The sequence below is a fragment of the Populus alba genome, chromosome 15 (assembly GCF_005239225.2).
Source record: "Populus alba chromosome 15, ASM523922v2, whole genome shotgun sequence".
Classification (NCBI taxonomy): Eukaryota; Viridiplantae; Streptophyta; class Magnoliopsida; order Malpighiales; family Salicaceae; genus Populus; species Populus alba.
The window spans coordinates 11,520,724-11,535,779 of record NC_133298.1 but is presented as its reverse complement, the minus strand read 5'-3'; the positions used below and the strand labels follow the sequence as shown (position 1 = coordinate 11,535,779).

Sequence of the window (15,056 nt, the reverse complement as noted above, 5' to 3'; positions counted from 1 at the left end):
AACATGGACCTTAATGTTTAATATTAACATGTCTTATCTTTGTATCTTACTAATTCTTAATACCTTGCTTGTTAAATGGTTAATCTAAATTTGTGTTGTATAATATTTGGTACAACAAATGCTTGGCACTCTCATAGCCCAACCGTATGGTATTACCTACACCTGGGCTATGAAAGGTACTTGATTTGTTGTTAACATCAGTTAACATCATGAATTCCTGACAATATTTAAAAGTTTGGTGTTATGTAAATAAGATAATTAATATGATCATGTTAATAATTTATAATGAGCTATTAATGACAAATCATCCGACTGGAACCTCCTTCGTGTGTGGTTTCCAAATTGAGTAATAAAAGTTTATATTATACTTGTTTGAAATACCATTGGTGGATCCTCTAACCTTGACATTTATCTTTATCATTGTTTAATCCTTACATTAATCTTCCATCTCAAAGTTCTCATTAATTTCTTCCTCCTCTTCTTTTTATTATTATTATTATTATTATTATTATTATTATTATTTAAATTATTGTTATATTTTATGTACGTTAAGTATGCTTTGTGTTTGATCAAGGATCCTGATATTGTTGGTCTTGCCTTGTTCATTCGCATCAGAATTCTGTTTATATTATATAATATATCTCTTTGATCTTTTCATAAACTCATTATATAGGCTGGAAACCTGTGACCCGATCTTTTAGATCATTCTCAGGTATAACAATGCCACGTACTGAGTATTATTATTATTATTATTATTATTATTATTATTAGTATTATTCTTGTTGTTGTTGTTGTCTTGTTATTTATAATTTATACAATTAACCTCTCTGTGGTTCGACCCCGATCTTGCCGGGTTATTTATTACTTCGACACTCCTGCACTTGGGAGAAGACATCAATCTTTTGGTCGTGTCAAGTTTTTGGCGCCGTTGCCGGGGAGATAATTTCTTGTACAAATCATAGTATTTATTTTGTTTTCTCTTTTCACTTTTCTTGTATCTAACTTTGTTTCTTTTTTTTCTTTTTTTTTGTTTCTTTTTCTTTTGTTTTCTTCTTCCTTTTATTCTCTTTCTACACGTGCATGAGTGTTTGGTCACGTACATTAAGTGGTAGACTTTCTAGGGTATCCTCATCATTTTCAGAAAATATGGCCGAAGAAGATAACCAGTCACTTCATAATGAGAATAATGAGAATAACCGTGTTAGGACACTTAGAGACCACATGAATCCCACAAGAACAAGTGCACCCTCATGCATAGTTTTCCCTCCTGATGCATCTCATTTTAATTTTAAGCCAGACATTATTCAACTTTTACCTTCTTTTCATGGCTTAGATTTAGAAAATCCATACTTGCATTTGAGAGAATTTGAAGAAGTTTGTAACACCTATAATGACTTAAATTGTAGCATGAATACCATTAGATTAAAGCTTTTTCCTTTTTCATTAAAAGATAAAGCTAAAACATGGCTACAAAATCTTAAGTCAGGATCCATTCATGTTTGGGATGAAATGCAACAACAATTTTTAAAAAAGTTTTTTCCATCTCACAGAACCAACTCTTTCAAAAGACAAATCACCACTTTCACTCAAAAACCAAGCTAAACATTTTACCAATGTTGGGATAGGTATCGAGACTTGCTTAATACTTGCCCCCATGGTTTTGAAACATGGAGATTGGTTTCACAATTTTATGAAGGATTAACACCTAAAGATAGGCAAATGGTTGAATTGATGTGCAATGGAACTTTTGAAGATAAAGACCCTAATGAAGCAATGGAGTACCTAGACTTGCTAGCTGAAAATGCGCAAAATTTGGACACTAAGGGCACTTATGAGGCACCACGTAAAACCCAACCTCATACATCTAGTGGAGGTATGTATAACCTTAGGGAAGATCATGACCTCCAAGCCAAGTTTACATCTTTAGCTAGAAAAGTCGAGGCACTAGAATTGAAAAAGAGTGGTCAATTAAAATCTGTTCAAGACATTGTGTGTCAAATCTGTGAAACAAATGAACATGCAACCAATGACTGTCCAACTTTACCTTCTTTCAAGGAATGTCTCCATGAATAAGCCCATGCTTTAAACAATTTCCAAAGGCCCAGTCATAACCCATACTCGCAAACATACAATCTTGGTTGGAGAAATCACCCAAATTTTAGTTGGAAGAGTGATAACAATAATGCACAAACTTCACAACCACCGTTTCAAGCACACCATAATTTTCAAAATTCTCATGGATATGTACCTTCTTATGCTCCACATCCTAGAAGAAATCTTGAGGAAACATTACATGCATTCATTGAAAAGCAAGAGACAATCAACACTCAACTTACTCAAAGCATGACAAATTTTAAAGATGCTCTTGCAAAATTCACATCTGCTCTCAGTTTTCAAGAGAAAGGTAAGTTTCCATCTCAACCACAACAAAATCCAAAGGGGCAATACAATGCAAATGCAAGTAGTTCCGAAAGCCAATACATGGATCAAGTCAAATCAGTCATCACTCTTCGCAGTGGTAAGGTTATTGAAAAACTCACTCTTGAACCTTGTGAGAAAGATGATGAGTCAATCTCTGAGGGTAAGGAAGGGGTTGAATTTGAACATTGTGAAGAAAAGACTGATTCTCCGCCAGCACTTCCATTTCCTCATGCCATGACCAAACAAAGGAAAGTCAATCACAATTCTGAAATCCTTGAAATTTTCAAACAGGTAAGGATCAATATACCTTTGTTGGATGCTATTAAACAGGTACCTTCCTATGCTAAATTTTTTAAAGATCTATGCACTGTGAAAAGAAAACTGAATGTGAAAAAGAAAGCCTTTTTAGCCGAACAAGTAAGTGCTATTCTTCAGAATAATAATGCTTTGAAATATAAAGACCCTAGTTGTCCTACCATTTCTTGCTTTATTGGAGAACATAAAATTGAAAGAGCTTTACTTGATCTTGGAGCTAGTGTGAATTTACTTCCATATTCGGTTTTTCAAAGTCTCAATCTAGGTGAGTTAAAACCAACTTCTGTAACTCTTTTACTTGCTGATAGATCTATAAAAGTGCATAGAGGAATAGTTTAGGATGTGTTAGTACAAGTTGATAAATTCATTTACCCTGTTGATTTTATTGTCTTGGATACACAACCTGTTGAAGCATGTAATTCAATTCCTGTTATTTTAGGACGTCCATTTCTTGCAACTTCTAATGCATTGATTAATTGTAGGAATGGACTGATGAAACTATCATTTGGAAACATGACATTGGAGATGAATATTTTCAACATTTGCAAGCAACATGGAGATGATGATGATAATGATTTACAGGAAGTGGACTTTATTGAAAAATTAGTTCATGATCAATTTCAAACCACTTCTAGTGAAACTGAGATTGATGAACCTGACGAGTTGCAGTTGCAAATGGTTTATTTTCAGGAAGAAGCAAAGGCATGTAATTGGAGACCACAAATTGAAGAATTGCCATCATGTTCAATTGAGTCTATACCTTCAAGTGTTCAACCACCAAAACTTGATTTGAAGTCGTTACCAGTCAATCTCAAATACTCATTTTTGGGAGAAAATGAAACTTTTCCGATAATAATCTCTTCCAAACTTAATGCACATCAAGAAGGTAAGTTATTACAAACTCTGAAAAATGCACAAAAATGCATTAGGATGGACCATAGCTGACATAAAAGGAATTAGTCCTTTGATTTGCACACACAGGATTTATTTGGAGGAAAATGCTAAACCATCTAGAGAAATGCAACGAAGACTTAATCCTAATATGAAAGAAGTAGTGAAAAATGAAGTCATTAAGCTTCTAGATAATGGAATCATTTATTCTATTTCTGACAGCAAATGGGTAAGTCCTACCCAAGTTGTACCTAAAAAGTCTGGAGTCACTATGATAACAAATGAGAAAAATGAGTTAATTCCAACTCGGACTATTACTGGTTGGCGCATGTGCATTGACTATAGGAAACTTAATTCAATGACTAGAAAAGATCATTTCCCTTTACCTTTCATGGATCAAATCCTCGAAAGAGTTGCAGGTCATGAATTTTATTGTTTCCTAGATGGCTATTCGGGTTACAATCAAATTGAAATTGCATTGGAAGATCAAGAGAAGATTACTTTCACATGTCCATTTGGTACTTTTGCATATCGAAGAATGCCTTTTGGGTTATGTAATGCACCAGCTACGTTTCAAAGATGCATGCTTATCATATTCAGTGATATGGTTGAACGTTTTCTTGAGATTTTTATGGATGATTTTTCTGTTTTTGGTGATTCATTTGATGATTGCTTAACTAACTTGGAAAAGGTTTTGAACAGGTGTGAAGAGAAGAATCTTGTACTGAATTGGAAAAAATGTCACTTTATGGTAACAAACGGCATTGTACTTGGTCACATTGTTTCATCAACAGGAATTGAGGTTGACAAATCTAAAATCGAGTTAATTGCCAACTTACCAACATAAAAATCTATTAAAGATGTTAGATCATTCTTAGGACATGCTGGTTTTTACAGAAGGTTCATCAAAGATTTTAGTGTAATATATAAACCATTGTGTAACCTTCTATCAAAGGAAATTGTTTTTGAATGGACTGAACAATGTGAAAAAGCCTTTGTTAAACTTAAAAGCTTGCTTACTTCTGCTCCTATCATTCAACCTCCTGATTGGTCATTACCTTTTGAAATAATGTGTGACGCTAGTGATTATGCCGTGGGTGCTGTCTTGGGACAAAGAAAAGATAAGAAACCTTATGTGATTTACTATGCAAGTAAAACTTTAAATAGTGCTCAAATGAATTACACTAACACTGAAAAAGAATTACTTGCAGTAGTATTTGCATGTGACAAGTTCAGATCTTATCTTGTTGGCTCACCTGTTGTTGTTTTTAGTGATCATGCAGCATTGAAATATCTTCTCTCTAAGAAAGATTATAAGGCTAGATTGGTGCGGTGGATTTTGTTACTTCAAGAATTTGATATCACAATCAAAGACAAGAAAGGCACTGAAAATGTTGTTGCAGATCATTTGTCAAGATTGACAACCGATTCGAGATCTGACATCACACCAATCGATGACTACTTTCCTGATGAATCTTTATTTTCTGTCTCTACGATGCCTTGGTTTGCTAATATTGTTAATTTTCTTGTTTCAGGACAATTACCAGCTCATTGGAGTACCCAAGACAAAAGAAAGTTCTTGAACGAAGTGAAGAACTTTTATTGGGATGACCCTTATTTATTCAAATATTGTCCTGATCAAATATTTCGAAGATGTATTTTTGACAATGAGGTAAGTAGTGTCATTAAATTTTGTCATTATGAGGCATGTGGGGGTCATTTCTCATCAAGAAAGACAACTGCAAAAATCTTACAAAGTGGATTTTACTGGCCCACCATGTTCAAAGACTCACATGCATTCTGCAAGACTTGTGAAAATTGTCAAAAGTTAGGATCTATTTCAAAACGTCACATGATGCCTTTAAATCCTATTCTTGTCATTGAGATCTTTGATTGTTAGGGTATAGATTTTATGGGTCCATTTCCTCCATCATTTGGTTTCTTGTATATATTGGTCGCAGTAGATTATGTTTCAAAATGGATAGAGGCAATTCCAAGTAGAACCAATGATCACAAAACAGTGATAAAATTTTTGAAAGAAAACATTTTAAGTCGATTCGGAATGCCTCAAGCCATGATAAGTGATGGTGGAACACATTTCTACAACAAGTCATTTGAATCTTTAATGAAGAAATATGGAATCACACACAAAGTTGCCACCCCTTATCACCCTCAGACGAGTGGACAGGTAGAACTTGCTAATAGGGAGATCAAACAAATCTTGGAGAAAACAGTGAACCCTAATCGGAAAGACTGGTCTTTAAGACTTAATGATGCACTTTGGGCTTATCGAACTGCATATAAAACATCATTAGGTATGTCACCTTATAGACTAGTCTATGGAAAACCTTGTCACTTGCCTGTGGAAATTGAACATAAAGCTTATTGGGCTATTAAAGCTTTCAATTCAAACATTGATGATGCTAGTCAGCTGCGAAAATTGCAAATAAATGAGCTTGAGGAAATAAGAGATGATGGATATGACAATTCAAGAATTCATAAAGCAAGAATCAAAGAGTTTCATGACAAGAAAATATTGCGAAAAACATTCAATGTTGGTCAAAAAGTCTTGCTTTATAATTCTCGACTCCATTTATTTCCTGGAAAACTAAGATCAAGATGGAGTGGTCCTTTTATTGTGAAACATGTGTATCCATATGGGGCTTGTGATATCGAAAATCCAAAGAATGGTAATGTTTTCAAGGTAAATGGCCATCGTTTGAAAGTTTATTTTGACAATTTTTCAGTTGAAAATGACTCTATTGAATTGGGTGATCCTGTATATAAAGATTGATTCTTTTTCTCATATTTTTTTTGTGTGACTTTTGTTTTGCTAGTCTCTCACCCCGGTCAAATGGCGGATAACGGTACTCCGTGACTTTTAAGTCGGTTCTTTCAGTTTCCCATGATAACTGATATCTGTGTATATAATTGTGCAATTCTCTGCTCTTTCTTCTTTCTTTGAATCTCTCCCCCAATTCTCAGTTGAAAATGGACACCACTCTTGAAAAATTGAAAAAGTATTTTCCCGCTCTACCTCAGAATGCGATTACAAAAATTTACCGTGCTAGATGTGCAAGATTGAGGTTGTTAATGAACCATGGAATTCCTGAAGATATTCGCTGGTTGATTGAAGCAAAGGTCCGATTATCAGGTGAGTCCTCCAATTCTTTCATTTCATACATGCCTAGAACAGGTAAAAGCACTTTTGCGAAGAAACGTCGTGCAAAACGACTGAAAGTCTGTCACCGATGTGCCAGATGGACTTGTAATGCGACATGTCGTTCTTTAAGAATGGTATCTGTAAACCGTGAAGATAAAATACAATTCATTAAGGATGGCTTGAGTAAGGGGTCTTTAGATAATCTTCTATTGACTCTTGAGACGCACCCTAGTGGAGATGTTCATCGTGCAATTTATGATTTATGGCCCCAATTCCATAAAGAACATGCTCGACTTAGTTTTGGGAATCTGACTAAAAAAGACCCTGTTTGCTAGTTTTTAAGAAAACTGGATGAGAAGCCTATCCCTGACCCATAGAGGGCGTTTAAGCTGTTCTTGGACGTAAAACCAAGGGAAGATGTGAGCCACAATCACAACTACCTGTACATACACATGCCTTTTCAAAATAAATAAAGAGAGAGAGAAAAAGAGAGTGAGACTACGGCTGGCCTACATATAGGTGGTATGATTGCATTTTCAATTTCTCATCTATAAATTCTTCTCTTCCTTCCCTTCATTTCTACTCAACCCATACTTTCATCAAATATAGAAGTGTGTAGAAATGGCAGGTTCCTCAAGTCATAACATAAACAGTATTTGTGTTTTTGGTGGATCAAGTCCTGGGAAAAGAAAAAGAGTTTTTAGAATCAGCAAATCATCTTGGTCAGGTACTAGCTGAGCGAAAGATTCATTTAGTGTATGGAAGAGGCAGCCTTGGGTTAATGGGGGGAGTGTTAATAGCTGCATCTTTAGGAGGTAGTCAAGTTTTGGGGGTTGCCCCCAAAGCTTTAGCACAAGGGGACATCATTGGAAAAACAATTGGAGAGGAATTACAAGTCCCCATAATGTCTGATCGACTGAATGCCATGTTTAACCATGCCGATGCCTTCATTGCCTTACCAGGTGGTCTGGGCACATTGGAAGAGATCTTTCATATTTCCTCTTAGGCCCAACTGCACATTCACCATAAACCCATAGATTTGTTAAATGTTAATGGTTTTTATGATAAGTTGTTGTCTTTTCTTGATCATGTTGTGGAACAGGAATTTCTAACATCTTCGGCACGACAAATCATAATCTCTGTTGCTACTGCTGAACAATTGATTGACCAACTATAATATTTCATCCCTGTAATTAATCCCTCCATGAGTCGCATAAATTGGTCAACTCAGGAAAGCCGTAAAAAGCTTAGATTGGATTTGAGCCTTCGTTTGTAAAAACTTTGTGTCTTTTGATTTTATTATTGTGTTTCGTTGTTTCTTCTATTTGTTTAAGTGTGTTTCAGGTTTATCAGTGTTCGTTATTTCAGGTGATGTCTTCTATACTCTATCTTTCTACCTTAAAACATTGAGGACAATGTCTCATTTTGGTTGGAGGGAAAGGGTAGTAGTGATATAAAAAAAAAAAACTGTGTTTTCGATTTCATAAACTATTTGTAAAATTGTTGTTGCTAGGATGGCAGAGTAAAAGGAGTTCTTTTGTTAAAGTGACTCTTGAGACGCATCTTAGTAAACATTCTTAACAAGATCTATCAGAATACTTCTTGAAATATCTAAGTTTACAAACTCTCATATTGTTAACACTTGATTCTGCTCATATGCTCATTTAACAAGTATTCTTAAATCTTTATTTTCACACACACACACTTTAACATATGATTGTGGGTTGCACATTGGATTATTATTATTATTTATGTTTTTTTGTTAAAGGTAACAACTAAGGGAAATGTATAGTACATAATTTGCATAAAAAAACAAAAAAAAACAAAAAAACAAATTTTTTTTTTATATAATAATGATGAATAAAAACGTAGATAAGTTTGGTTTCGTAGCCTCCCTAACCTAAGCAATTAAGCCCGAAGGGGTGTTTTAACACTTAATACCCCAAAGTTAACTGACTTGGGAGCTATTGGCTCAAAGCTTGTTACATTGGTTAAGGATAAAAGCTTAAGGGAATCAAACATTGCACTATCTACATATCAGTATCTGCAACCCGAGTTGCTAAGCTCGTAGAGGTGTCTCAACACCTAATGCCCTAAGACCAACTGGTCTGGGAGTCATTAGCCTAAAGCTCGTTACATGGGTTAAAGATGCATTGTGTTTTAAGTTGTATGTGTAAATAGAAAAAAAGAAAAAATAATCCCAACCTAAGAAAGTTAACCTTAAACATTAGAACATAATATTGTTTTCTTCCAACAATAGCCCCATCATATATGTTTTCATACATTGAGCACATAAAAAGAAGGTTTATTAATATCTTGTTTAAGAAATATGAAGCAAAAATGAGAGTTTGTTTATCTAGATAGATTAATGGAAGTTGAATGATGAATGCCTTGCTTTATGGAATTTGCAAATTGTTTTTCTATTTTAACGCTTTGATTACTAGGGACTAGTAATAAGCTGGTTGGGGGGTGTGATTAATACTTAAAAGTGCATGTTTATCAAGGGTTTATATCATCATTTTGCACTTAAAGTATCAATAACTCCTTAACTAAAGCATGTTTTATAATAACAAGTCTAATATTATAAAATACCCTAATATATGGTAAATGTTCATCTTAAATGCAGGCATATCACATAAATCAAAGGATTGATTGATGAATTCAACTACTGAAATTTTGAAGATAAAGAAGGGTGAAGCTTAGAAAAGAGACGTTGGTGCAGTCCAAATTGGAACACTGTTCGGTAATTGGGTCATATCTCAAGTTGTAGATATCCAAATGATCTGAAATGTTTACAGAGATTTGATAAGACATAGGCCTACAACTTTCATTTGGACATCAAGATCTAAGAAGGCCGTTTTCAAGTCCAAATTATAGCAACAACGGAGAAGTCTGAATCTGTCATGCAGCCCAAACACTGTTCAGTATTTGGGCCATATCTGAAGTTCTAGAAGTCCAAATCACCTCCACTTTTTTTTCCTGGAAAGCTTAGTCAATTTCCTACAACTTTCATGCTTTCAAGTGGACCCAGTTCTGATGCTAGCATTTTCGTTTTATTTAGACAAGATGATAAGGATTTTCACTAAGTCAAAAGTTGGCCACCCACTCAACAATTAGTCATCAAATCAATAATTCCGAATTTTGGCCTATAAAAGGAGGCATTTGCCATGTATTTGGGGGCTTGGTTGTTCAGATCAAGTTCATGCTCTTTATTTCTCTCTTTATATTTTTTGTAATTCTTAAGTTTTGCTTTCATTAATTTCTTGTTTATGCTTTTCATTTCCTTTCCTTTCCTTAGTTAACTTGTATTTTATTTATGTTCTTGTTTTGTTTATTTATGTTTTTCTTCTTCATTATGTTTAGCTAAGTTTATTATGTCAAGGTGAAAAGGTTACACTAATGGTGTAAGAACAAGTATGGTGTAAACTCAACATGGACCTTAATGTTTAATATTAACATGTCTTATCTTTTTATCTTACTAATTCTTAATACCTTGCTTGTTAAATGGTTAATCTAAATTTGTGTTGTATAATATTTGGTACAACAAATGCTTGGCACTCTCATAGCCTAACCGTATGGTATTACCTACACCTGGGCTATGAAAGGTACTTGATTTGTTGTTAACATCAGTTAACATCATGAATTCCTGACAATATTTAAAAGTTTGGTGTTATGTAAATAAGATAATTAATATGATCATGTTAATAATTTATAATGAGCTATTAATGACAAATCATCCGACTGGAACCTCCTTCGTGTGTGGTTTCCAAATTGAGTAATAAGATTTTATACTATACTTGTTTGAAATACCATTGGTGGATCCTCTAACCTTGACATTTGTCTTTATCATTGTTTAATCCTTACATTAATCTTCCATCTCAAAGTTCTCATTAATTTCTTCCTCCTCTTCTTTTTATTATTATTATTATTATTATTATTATTATTATTGTTATTGTTATTATTTAAATTATTGTTATATTTTATGTACGTTAAGTATGCTCTGTGTTTGATCAAGGATCCTGATATTGTTGTGTTGCCTTGTTCATTCGCATCAGAAATCTGTTTATATTATATAATATATCTCTTTGATCTTTTCATAAACTCATTATATAGGCTGGAAACCTGTGACCCGATCTTTTAGATCATTCTCAGGTATAACAATGCCCCGTACTGAGTATTATTATTATTATTATTATTATTATTATTATTATTATTATTATTATTATTATTATTATTATTATTATTCTTGTTGTTGTTGTTGTTGTTGTTGTTGTTATTTTTATTATTATTGTTGTTGTTGTTGTCTTGTTATTTATAATTTATACAATTAACCTCTCTGTGGTTCGACCCCAATCTTGCCGAGTTATTTATTACTTCGACACTCCTGCACTTGGAAGAAGACATCAATCTTTTGGTCGTGTCAGCCCCAAGAACAAATGGAGGAGTAATATGGTTCATACCTCATGAATTTAACAAGTTCAATGCAAGTTGCGGTGGCCTGCTCTCCCTCTCTTTTTTGGTTTTCTTCCTTCTCTCTCTTGTTGTCCAACCGGCCTCTAGGCTCCTTTTTCTCCTAGGTTTTTGGTTTTGTCTACTTCTTCTTATTCACTTTTCCCTCCAAGCTCAAGGAAAGTAGCATGCAGGCTGGTTGGGTTCGGTTTTATGCTTGAAGGAGGGATGTGTGTGCTGCAGCCATGGTTGCTGCCGATTCTAAAGGAAGGTCTAGGCTCTAGCTTCTACCATGTTTTCGATCACTTCTCCTTCCCTCTAACTCTTTTCTCATGCAGCACCTTAGAATATTTGCATGTAGTTGGTCGATTTCGGTATTCTCTTTAGAAAAAGGTAAAGGGTCTGTTGTATGCAGTTGGCTGGTTTTGCCTTGGGATAGAGGGAAAGCACCTATTGCATGTAGTTGACTGCCCATTTATGGAAGAGGAAAGGTTGCCCTCCCTCTCTCCTTACATTTATACCCCCTGTTAAATAAGAGGGGTATGTTATGGTGCTAGATATCTCTGGTTCCTATCCCTCTTTTGAGTTATCCTAGACTGGTTCCTATTCCAATTCTCCTCTAAGATAGACCAATCCAACATTAATTTTGTTGGGTTTTACAATGCCGCTGCCGATTCAAAAATCAATAGCTAAAAACCATGTCGCTGCTGACACGATCAAAAGATTGATGTCTTCTCCCAAATGCAGGAATGTTAAAGTAATAAATAACCCAGCAAGACCAGGGTCGAACCACAGGGAGGTTAACTATATAAATTATAATAATAATAATAATAAGTTAAAGAGGACTTTCAGATGGAAGATTAATGTGAGGATTTAACAATGATAAAAACAAATGTCAAGGTTAAAGGATCCACTAATAAGTAGTTTTGTCTGATAAAAACAATGGAAACCCTCAACTTCTTTTCTCAAGGTAGTTTTGTCTGATTTAGTCAATTTTAGTAGTGTTACACCCAACTTTGGATCGATGGAGGGAAAACTACATACTGCCAAATCAATCCTGGTTTGATTCTAGTTGAAGAATAACACTACCCTTATAGGATCTATGACTTGTTTGGCTTCAATAACCTTCTATTCACCATGATTAATTCATGAAGAATGCACCCCTAGTCATCCATTTTATGCCAAGCTTTAGTTATGAAGTTCCAAACCTTTTCTAGAAGTTCCAAGAGTTTGTTAGACATCTAGAGAGCTGGAAAATATAAGAATAAGATAGAAGAATCATGTCCTAACAAAAAAAAGCAAAAAATAGCAAATAATCTCCTATGATCTAGTTTTGAAAAACCATCTTCAAACCCACAAATGATTTTACAACTACCTGCCTTTTGAAGTTATAAAGAAAAAGAAATCATAGAGAAAAAGGGAGGAGAAAATCACAGGGAAAAGGAGGAGAAAAACTTAGAGCATTAAATCGCCAAAAGTCTCTTGATATAAGGGCTATGAAAGATTGATAAGAAATGAAGAGAAAGAGGTAGAAGGCAAAGCTATTGAGTTCAAGAGTAAATATAGAAATACTAGAGGACTAGAAGCTTGAGGAAAGAGCAAAACATTCCAAGCAAAAAAAGCAACATTGTTAAGGTATTCCTCAAACTTTGATGAGGGGGTGGAGCTTAATGAGCACACCCCCTCCCTTTTTATTATGTTTATTAGATGTTTATATTTGATGTTCATTATGCATTTCCTATTTAGTTGCTAAAGCAACATTTGGTTGATTTAAAATTCTCAGAGGAAAAAACATCATATTTTGTTCTTAAAGCGTACTGTTAAATACAACCTTAAGACAATTTTAAAGCCTCTAATTTTCAGTTAAGAGCATGCTTGGCAAACATGTCATACTGATTTTTCAATAGTGTTTATTTTCTCATATTTTATGCCTTTTTCCAAACTGACCTCAAATAATTTTCAAAAATTCTAAATAAATTCAGGGATCATTTTAAAATTATTTATGGTTCTCACAAGTTTTCCAACTATTTTATTTAATATTTGGGATGTAAATTAGAATGTAAGGTACTGACCCATTATTAAATATACTTGCCAATTTTTTCCTTATTCAAAATTTTACAAAAACAAATACATGAAATATATAAATTCCTTATTTGAAAAATAAATACAAAAAATATGTTGTTATTATTTTGCATATGATCAAATTTTGAAATTTTCATGCATACTTCATAAAAAATAAAAAAGTGCATTTTTATCATACTTTAAAAATATGAAAAAACAACATATTAATGGGTATCACAAGTTTGTGATTATCCATTAGTGTTTGACTAAAATTTCAAAAACACCATAAAAATCAATTTGTTAATTAATATTTGGGGTGTGAATTTTACAAAGTAATGCATATTCCGGGTATTAAAATGAATTGACAAGAATACACCTTTAATTTTTAAGATAAAGATCTTTTTACCGAGAAAAACTTTTTTTAAATCTTAGACAAACTAGTGAATAGAAACATAACTCAGACAAATAAACAATGTAACTTACTATAAGTAAGGTATATTAGGGGTGATATGTTCTCCTTTTACATGACTAGTCCCCTTGTCCATACTCTAAGATCAATTATGATTTTTAGTGATCAAAATACTATCCAGTGACTCGATCTTTTTTATTTATTGATAAAGAATAAGAATTCTTGTTCTTTCCACCCAAACCATGAAAATTCTGATCCAAGAGGATGATCATTGCAACGTTGTATATATACAACAAATCATAATAGAGTATGATGTTATGGACAGACATCGCATTACTAGATCAACCCAATTATGATTAAATCCCTTCTATAATATAACACCCCTACCTAATAGACCATTCAAACTTGTCATTAATTCTTTGTTGAAGAAAAAGACATGGAAAAAGAGTGAGGAAAGAATATATGTAAGTTAGGGTTTCTAGAATGAAATAAAAATACGGTGTTTTTAACTTTACATGGCTATCATGAGCAAGCTAAATTGTTTACACTTGCACAAAATGTGTGCAAGCACATGCATATTTGGATTGTGTATGTAAGTCTCTTTTTTTTATTCAAAATGAAAGTAACATTGATTGTAGCTATTTCAGCCATTAACACAGCCATTACTCATACATTTTTGTCAATGTCAATTGTCTTATATAAATGGTGGCCAAGTTGTTTGAATAGTTTTTTTTTTTTTTAGTGGTTTCATTGACATAAATTAATGTTTAGCTTTAAAGTTATAATAAATTATATGTTTCGAGAACCTGATGGAATAATTTATAAAATCTTTTTGCTATTAGATTGTTCTAACTTCAATCATGTTGAATGTTATGAAGTGAATCCGAATGACAAGCAGAGTTGTTGATATTTGATAAGAAGTAGTATGAGTTAGCAAATTGAATTTACATTTTGGCTTAATATTTCTTGTAATTATAATTTTTAAGTATACAATGATTGTAATCATTTTAAATGGTCCAACCCTTAAGATTGTTTTTCTCTTTTCTTGTTCTTCATAATAATTTAATAACTTTAAGAATTTTATTATATTTAAATTAATATTGTTTTGGGTATTGAATTTTATTATTAATAGAAATTTAATAGTGAAGATGTTTTATTTTTATTGTGTTTATTCTTGCATTTCATTCAATTTAATTAGGTGAAAAACTTCTCTCGGAATAATGATAAATAATTTAAAAAATGGACAATACCATTAATATTAGGAAAAATAATATTTAAGCACATCAAAATATAAAAAACATCATAGAAAACATATTTAATTTAATTACGATTTTTTTCCAAATAAAA

General features: G+C 33.1%; 2 pseudogenes; one reads left to right on the top strand and one right to left on the bottom strand.

The window, feature by feature from the left end:
* Positions 1 to 15,056, bottom strand: part of LOC140954631 (uncharacterized) — an 86,614-nt pseudogene that overhangs the window by 41,768 nt on the left and 29,790 nt on the right.
* Positions 1,720 to 7,167, top strand: LOC140954630 (uncharacterized; annotated as a pseudogene).